Source organism: Sander vitreus, unplaced genomic scaffold (assembly GCF_031162955.1).
Source record: "Sander vitreus isolate 19-12246 unplaced genomic scaffold, sanVit1 ctg354_0, whole genome shotgun sequence".
In the NCBI taxonomy this organism is placed as follows: Eukaryota; Metazoa; Chordata; class Actinopteri; order Perciformes; family Percidae; genus Sander; species Sander vitreus.
The window spans coordinates 65,768-74,122 of NW_027595489.1; the positions used below are offsets into that span (position 1 = coordinate 65,768).

General features: G+C 40.3%; 1 pseudogene; it reads right to left on the bottom strand.

The window, feature by feature from the left end:
• Positions 1–2,432: 2,432 nt before the first annotated feature.
• LOC144513843 (uncharacterized) lies at positions 2,433–6,982 on the bottom strand (annotated as a pseudogene).
• Between the last annotated feature and the right edge of the window lie 1,373 nt (positions 6,983–8,355).

Consider the following 8,355-nt stretch of genomic DNA (forward strand, 5'->3'; position numbering starts at 1 on the left):
TTTCCTTTAATTGCCCATATTATGAAAAAATCACTTTTTCTGGGATTCAGGGTGTTATTTTGTGTCTGGTTCTTCCACACGCATACAAACTTGGAAAAATCCCTCCATGCTGTTCTGAGTGAGATACGGTTTCTGAATGTGTCCTGCCTTCAGTCTCCGGGTGAACTGGTCGAAATCTGCAGAACTTTCTACGTAACTAGCCGAAAATGAGCTGGCTAACCGCTAGCATGCTAGCAATTAGCCCCCTCGTTCTCAATGACAAAACACTGCTACAACACACACTAGTTCACCATAATCTCCAAAAGAACTACTTCCATGTCCCTGTTCTGCAGGTATTCCACACAGAGGTGGAAGTGGTCCCTCGTTTAGAAGAAGTCTCCCAGATAATCCTGCCTTGTTCTACTGAAGTTGGAGAAACAGCTAGCTAGCTGATGTGATCTTACCTAGCTACTGAGCATGTGCGACTCCCAACAAAGATGTTACAGCAGTGAGAGGTCTCACTCTGTAGCTAAAACAGAGAGCTCAACACACAGGGTGAAAAGAGGAGCTGCAGCAATGAGCAGTACAAAAAAAAAGAGGTGTTTTTTGAAAATTAAACCATGTAAAACTATTCTGGTACAACCTCTAAATACAATTATGAACCTGAAGATGAGCATAATATGGGCACTTTAAATTAAACAAATATTTTCGTACAAGATCATACAAACCTGTTATTGAGAATGTGTTGTTGCACACAAAATGTATCAAAACCACAGACCTGACCCGAGCATTTCCATGGTCAAATTGCAAAAGTGTAATGTAAAAATGCCAAGTATGCAGTACAGGGAAATGGAGAAGTACTGAGAAGGGGAACCTGTCCTCAGACAGTCCTTATGTTCTGTGTGTGTGTCTGTGTGTGTGTGTGTGCACGTGTGTGTGTGTGTCTGTGTGTGTGTGTGTGTGTGTGTGTGTGTGTGTGCAAGATGTTTTTGATTTAACTGTGGATGCTGTGTGTGTGTGTGTGTGTGTGTGTGTGTGTGTGTGTGTGTGTGTGTGTGTGTGTGTGTGTGTGTGTAGGCAAGACTTATACAGCAATAGGGCTTACAAAAAAACAAACAAACTGATCTTTGGCCAGAACTAAAGCCTCACTTGTGCAACTCAATTGTAAAATTTTCTATAGATATTTTAACAAATGTTTTCACTGGATCCTGACCTGAACATGTCTGTAACCATGAACAGGATAAGAAGTTCAGAAAATACAAGATCATATGAGGCTAACAAATGCCTCTAATATTGTGTCTACTCTCTCCCCATTATTCTGAAACATAGATACCTGTACAAAAAGGACCTGCACTTAAAAAATGCACTTTTGTAAATGTGTGATCAACAAATATTCAAACGGTACCAAAATAACTCACAGCACTGACTGATGCCGAAAAAGGAACAATTTTTTTTTATTTTTTTTTTTTATTAATTATTATCTAAAGTTGAGCCTAAGCTGCTGCTGAGGTCATGTTTTTGAGAATCTCTATTGGATAAAGTAATGAATAATTTCTAATAATCTAGTAATAATATTAATAACTCACACCACTTTTCCTCTTAAATCTCTCAGAACAAAACAATTTCTTACACACACACTGTTTATTGCATCCTGTCTAGATCTGCAACATATATCTTTTTTTTTTATCAATCAATATCAACGTGCACAATAAACATATCACAAAAGGCTGGGACATATCCCGAAAAGACACTCGGGCTGCAAGAGACACTCATAGTCTTTTGTCTTAGTTGAAAGAAAATATCAGCAGAAAACCACTTTAAAATGTAATCATAATTGTTTTAGTGCTGCCTTTTATATTCAATTCAATGTTTAATTTGTTAAATAAAAGAAGTTGGAAATGATTTCCTTTCATTAGTTTTAAACTCAACAAGCAGTTTGTTGTATTTTAATTCAATTCCATTTTATTCATAGTATCAAATCATAACAAGAGTTATCTCAGGACACTTTATAAATAGAGTAGGTCTAGACCACAGGACAGCTGCAACCATGATTTAGGTGCCACCCTAATCCAAGGAAACATGCTGGGCAAAAAAACCCATAAAGACTCTAGGGAGCTAGGTTAGTAACAAGCATTTCTGAGACAGGGATGCACACAGATGGAAAGAGAGAGGAGAGAGAAGTTCAGTGTGTCAAAGGAAGTCCCCCGGCAGTCTAAAAATATAACAGCATAATTAAGAGAGACAGGTTAAGGAGAGGAGCCTGGTCAGGCTAGAACTCTCCCCTGCCGGATTGGGCTGTACTGGCCTGCCTCCCTCTACTTTGATTATATAATTGATTATATGGTAGTTATATCTGACGGCTATGAAGAGAAGCAGAGAAAAGAAGGGGTGCTGTGTCTGCAGACATACACCCTCCCCCGCCAGTCTGGCTGAACGCAGCAACTCCTCACTCCCTAACTATAAGCTTTATCGAAGAGGAGAGTTTTAAGTTTACTCTTAAATGTGGTGACGGTGTCTGTCTCCCGGACCCAGACAGGGAGCTGGTTCCACAGGAGAGGAGCCTGATAGCTGAAGGCTCTGGCTCCCATCCTACTTTTAGAGACTGTAGGAACCACAAGTAACTCTGCATTCTGGGAGCGCAGTGCTCTAGTGGGACAATAAGGGACTATGAGCTCTTCAACATATGATGAGCTTTGTAGGTCAGGAGAAGGATTTTAAGGAAGCCAATGCAGAGAAGCTAATACAGGAGAAATATGATCTCTTTTCTTAGTTCTTGTCAGAACACGTGCTGCAGCATTCTGGATCAGCTGGAGAGTCTTAAGGGACTTATTTGGGCAACCTGATAGTAAAGAATTACAATAGTCCACCCTGGAGGTAAAGAATGCATGGACTAATTTTTCAGCATCGTTTTGAGATAGGATGTGCCTAATTTTGGCAAAGTTACGAAGATGAAAAAAGGCTGTTCTAGAGGTTTGTTTTAGATGGGCGTTAAAGGATAAATCATGTTCAAAAATAACTCCTAGATTTCTGACAGTAGTGCTGGAGGCCAGGGCAATGCCATCCAGGGTAACTATATCTTTAGATAATGAAGTTCGGAGGTGTTTAGGGCCCAGCACAATAACTTCAGTTTTGTTTGAGTTTAACATCATTGAAAATTGTAGGTCATCCAGGATTTTATATCTTTAATGCATGTTTGAAGTTTTGTCTGGCTTGATCAATATGTATAATTGGGTGTCATCGCATAACAGTGAAAGTTAATTATAAGTTTCCTAATAATATTGCCTAGAGGAAGCATATATAAGGAGAATAGAATTGCTCCAAGCACTGAGCCTTGAGGAACGCCATGGCTAACTTTAGCGTGGAGGATTTATCGTTAACATTAATAAAATGATATTGTACAGAGAAAAAGGACTTAAACCAGCTTAGTGCAATTCCTTTAATGTCAACTAAATGTTCCAATCTCTGTACCAGGATGGTATGGTCAATAGTGTTGAATGCAGCACTAAGATCTAATAAGACAAGTATGGAGACAAGTCCTTTGTCAGCAGCAGTTGGAAGGTCGTTAGTAAGTTTCACCAGTGCCGTCTCTGTGCTATGATGCTTTCTAAATCCTGACTGAAAGTCCTCAAATAGACTATTCCTACGTAAAAAGTCACATAACTGATTAGCGACTACTTTCTCAAGGATCTTGGAGAGAAAGGGAAGGTTAGATATAGGTCTATAGTTGGCTAAGACCTCGGGATCGAGGGTGGGTTTTTTCAGAAGAGGTTTTATCACAGCTACTTTAAATGACTGCGGTACATAACCTGTTAATACAGACATATTGATCATATCTAGTAATGAAGTGTTTACCACAGGTAACGCTTCTTTAGGTAGCCTCGTTGGAACAGGGTCTAGTAGACAGGTAGATGGCTTTGCTGAAGAGACCTTTAAAATTAATTGTTGAAGGTCTATAGGAAAAAAGCAGTCTAAGTATATGTCAGGTCCTGTCGTTCTTTCTAGTAGTCCTGTGTTTAAAGGTGAACCGTTAGAAGTTGAGGGCAAAAGGTGATGAATTTTATCTCTAATTGTTATAATTTCATCATTAAAGAAACTCATGAAGTCGTCACTACTCAGAGCTATAGGAATAGATGGCTCAGTAGAGCTGTGGCTGTCAGTCAGCCTGGCTACAGTGCTGAAAAGAAACCTTGGGTTGTTCTTATTTTCTTCTATCAATGATGAGTAATAGTCTGATCTGGCATTTCTGAGGGCCTTCCTATATGTTTTCAGACTGTCTTGCCAAACTAAACGAGATTCTTCTAGTTTGGAGGAACGCCATTTACTTTCAAGTTTTCGTGAGATTTGTTTTAATGCGAGTTTGGGAGTTATACCAAGGTGCTAGTTTCCTTTGCTTCATCATCTTCTTTTTGAGAGGAGCAACAGAGTCTAAAGTCGTCCGTAGGCAGGCCGTAGCAGCGTCTACAAAGTGATCAATTTGGGAGGGACTAAAGTTAACATAAAGGTCCTCTGTTATATTAAAGCATGACATTGAGTTAAAGGCTGTTGGAATATTTTCCTTAAATTTAGCTATAGCACTGTCAGATAGGCATCTAGTGTAGAAGGTTTTATCTAATTCCGTATAATATAGAATTAAAAAGTTATTAAAAAATGGTCTGATAATAAAGGATTCTGTGGAAATACTATTAAATCTTCAATTTTGATGCCATATGACAGCACAAGGTCGAGTGTGTGGTTAAAACAGTGCGTGGCCTTATGCACACTCTGACTGAAGCCAATTGAATCTAGTAGTGAGTTGAAGGCAGTACTAAGGCTATTGCTGTCAACGTCCACATGGATATTAAAATCATCTACAATAAGTACTTTGTCTGATTTAAGGACTGCACATAAAAATTCAGAATACGGGCCTGGCGCTTGGTAGACAACAACAAATATAATTGGCTGTAATGTTTTCCATGTTGGATGTTGAAGATTAAGAACAAGACTTTCAAACGAGTCATAATTTAGTTTAGGTTTAGGATTAATTAACAGGCTTGAATCAAATATGGCTGCAACCCCCCCTCCTCGGCCTGAGCCTCGAGGAATTTGAGTATTAATATGACTGGGAGGAGTGGCTTCATTTATCCATCCATCCATCTTCATCCGCTTATCCGGGGTCGGGTCGGCTTCATTTAGACTAACATATTCTTCATGGCCCAGCCAGGTTTTGGTAAGACAGAATAGATCAATTTGGTTATCTGATATCAAATCGTTTACCAATACTGCTTTAGAAGACAGAGATCTAATATTTAATAGTCCACATCTAATGTTCCTTTTCTGTTCTATCGTTGCAGTGGTAGTTTTAATTCCAATTAGGTTGTTAAGGATAGGCCCTCTTTTGGTTACCTTTGGTTTAACTGAGTCGGGGGACAGACACTGTGGTTATTAGACTATGAGTTCAACGGAAGCACAGAGGAGCGCGTTGCCCTGCACCTCTGATTACTAATATCAAACTTGGGTTGTCATGGTTTATGACCGATAATAGACTGTCAGATTTTTTGATATGAGAGAGGCTAAAGTGGGATGAATGCCGTCTCTCCTAATCAGACCAGGCTTTCCCCGGAACGCCCTCCAGTTATTCACGTAGCCCACATCATTAGCTGGGCACCATTCCGACAACCAGTGGTTGAAGGATGAAGTGCGGCTGTACACGTAATCGCTGATCAGGTTTGGCAGGGGTCCAGAGAAAACTACTGAGTCCGACATTGTCTTTGCATATGCACAAAGTGACTTAACATTCATTTTAGTGATCTCCGATTTGCGTAACTACGTGAAGTATGATCTTAATGTATTTACGGTTATTTTTAGCAAACAGCTTTAGATGGGATTCCACATCGCCCACTCTGGCTCCAGGGGCGCACACGACCGCACGTGCTGGAGCCGCCGGCCTCACATATCACAATATAATGACTGGTTAATGACAATAACCAGAGTTGGCCTCTCAGCGAGTGTGTCACTGAGTGAGGAGAAACTGTTAGAAATGCAAAGATGTTGGCGCCTAGCCATAGGCTCTGGTTTAGCGCGACCGCCGTCATGTGCTAGCCTTGTGAGACCGTCCTGATCTCACAAGCTCCAGTTTTCCACTCTCAGATCAGTCTGGCATCTTGAGACAGAGAAAATTTGGAGCCGTGAGAGCCGTGATGAGATGAGCGTAGCTATCGCGCAAGTTTTATCCGAATTAGAAAGTATTCCTTCATTGAAAGAAGAGCAAAAAACGGCACTGGAGGCTTTTCTCGGAAGAAAAGATGTTTATGATCTTCTCCCGACTGGTTTCGTCAAGAATTTGATCTGATTGATTGATTTGGCCCGTCTATCACCAACATAGGTGGTGATAGACAGATGGTTTATCCAATCAGCTAACCAGTGTTTTCGCCCTTTCCCAAAAGTTCTCCAGCGGAACGTTCCCAGATGGATATGCCAAGCAAATGCGAGGTGGGATCAGCCTGTCATGAAGTGCATGCAGGAATGTTATGAGTCGCTCGGTGTTGTATGGGCCAATAGTGGGGATATGGCATAGGACACCATCATTGGAGATGGCAGCACACAAGTTATGTTGGCACCCCTCTGTCCTGAAACTGTGATAGCGGCCCTGTACCTAATGAGGTTCCTTCCACGTCGCCTCACTTTACAGAGATTGAAGCCGGCTTCATCAACATAAATGAAGACATGATGTGACCCCTCAGCTTCAAGCTCCATTATTCTCTAAGTAAAAAAAGGCAAAATCAAAATGAAAAGTGACTCCAGTTGACTCTAACTGCATGATATGACAAGGCATTACAGTATACTGTAGTGATGTTTTCTTACCTCCACATATTGTATACAGCTGCTTCATAGCCATATGGTTCCTTCTTAGGATGTGGTCAATGGTGGTCACGCTCACGTTGTTGATGTTCCTAAACATGCCCTGATCTGCAATCACTGCTGCCCTGATTTCACGCAGCCTTATGCCATTGTTTGCCACAACCATGTTCACAACGGCTACTTCCTGCTCAGCACTAAAAATTCTCCCTCTACCACCAGAGAATGGTAGCCTTTGGATTCTATTACAGTTTTTCTTGATTGCTTTGACACAGCAGTCAACTCAAACTCCACATTTTTCAAAACAGTTAACACACAGGCCGGAACAGTGGCACTCATGGTCAAAATGACACATTTTGTTTGCAAAAGGCTCTAATCGTGCCAAAACATTTAAAATATGCAACAAAAGAAAATACAGAAATACTGTAAATATTACACAAAATACATGTAAACCAAAATAAAATATATTAGAGTATAAGACATTAAGAAAATATAAATAAAATCTATTACAGTAAAGTATAAACATCTATTACTGTAGAGTATAAGAAATAGCCACTATTGATACTCAGTCTCTTGTGTCTTAGACCTCTTCCATCCATGTTGGCAGAGAACAACACAGACGCTGCACCTTTAAGGCCTGCAGACTGATTGTTAGTTGAAAATTTGTGTGAAGGAGCGTCAAACAGGTGCTTCAGTGATGTCATACTGATGGAGGTAGTTTCTAATAGTAACAGATGGTTTATGTTTGGTTACCATAGCTAAAACAATGGAGTTTGGACTGCTTGAATGACATCCGTGTTAACTGTTCTGTAAAAGTGTGGGGGAAATGTGTCAATCAAATGAAAAAGGGTTAACACATTTGCAAGAGGTGTCTTCTGCTCTGCTGAGACAGTGATGATGAAAACCGAGTGGATCCCAGTTTGTTTAAGCAGGTTAAAGCAATCAAGAAAAACTGTAACAGTGTTTTAACAATTGTGAGATCATTCACTCTCTCTTGGTTTAGACTAGTTAGTGAACATATACTGTATATGCACTACCGGTCAAAAGTTTGGGGTCACTTAGAAATGTCCATTCCACTCTATTGCAGATAGAATACCAGCTGAGATCAGTTGCATTGTTTTTTTAATCAGGGCAGCAGTTTTCAGATTACATTATGTGTTTACATAATTGCAAAAGGGTTCTCGACTGTTGTAGAAAGAAGTGGCTAAAGAAACACTTGAAAGAGTCTAACCTGTCAGCTGTATTGTATTAACAGAGAGAGTCTAACCTGTCAGCTGTGTTGTATTAACAGGGAGAGTCTAACCTGTCAGCTGTGTTGTATTAACAGGGAGAGTCTAACCTGTCAGCTGTGTTGTATTAACAGGGAGAGTCTAACCTGTCAGCTGTGTTGTATTAACAGGGAGAGTCTAACCTGTCAGCTGTGTTGTATTAACAGAGAGTCTAACCTGTCAGCTGTGTTGTATTAACAGAGAGAGTCTAACCTGTCAGCTGTGTTGTATTAACAGGGAGAGTCTAACCTGTCAGCTGTGTTGTATTAACAGG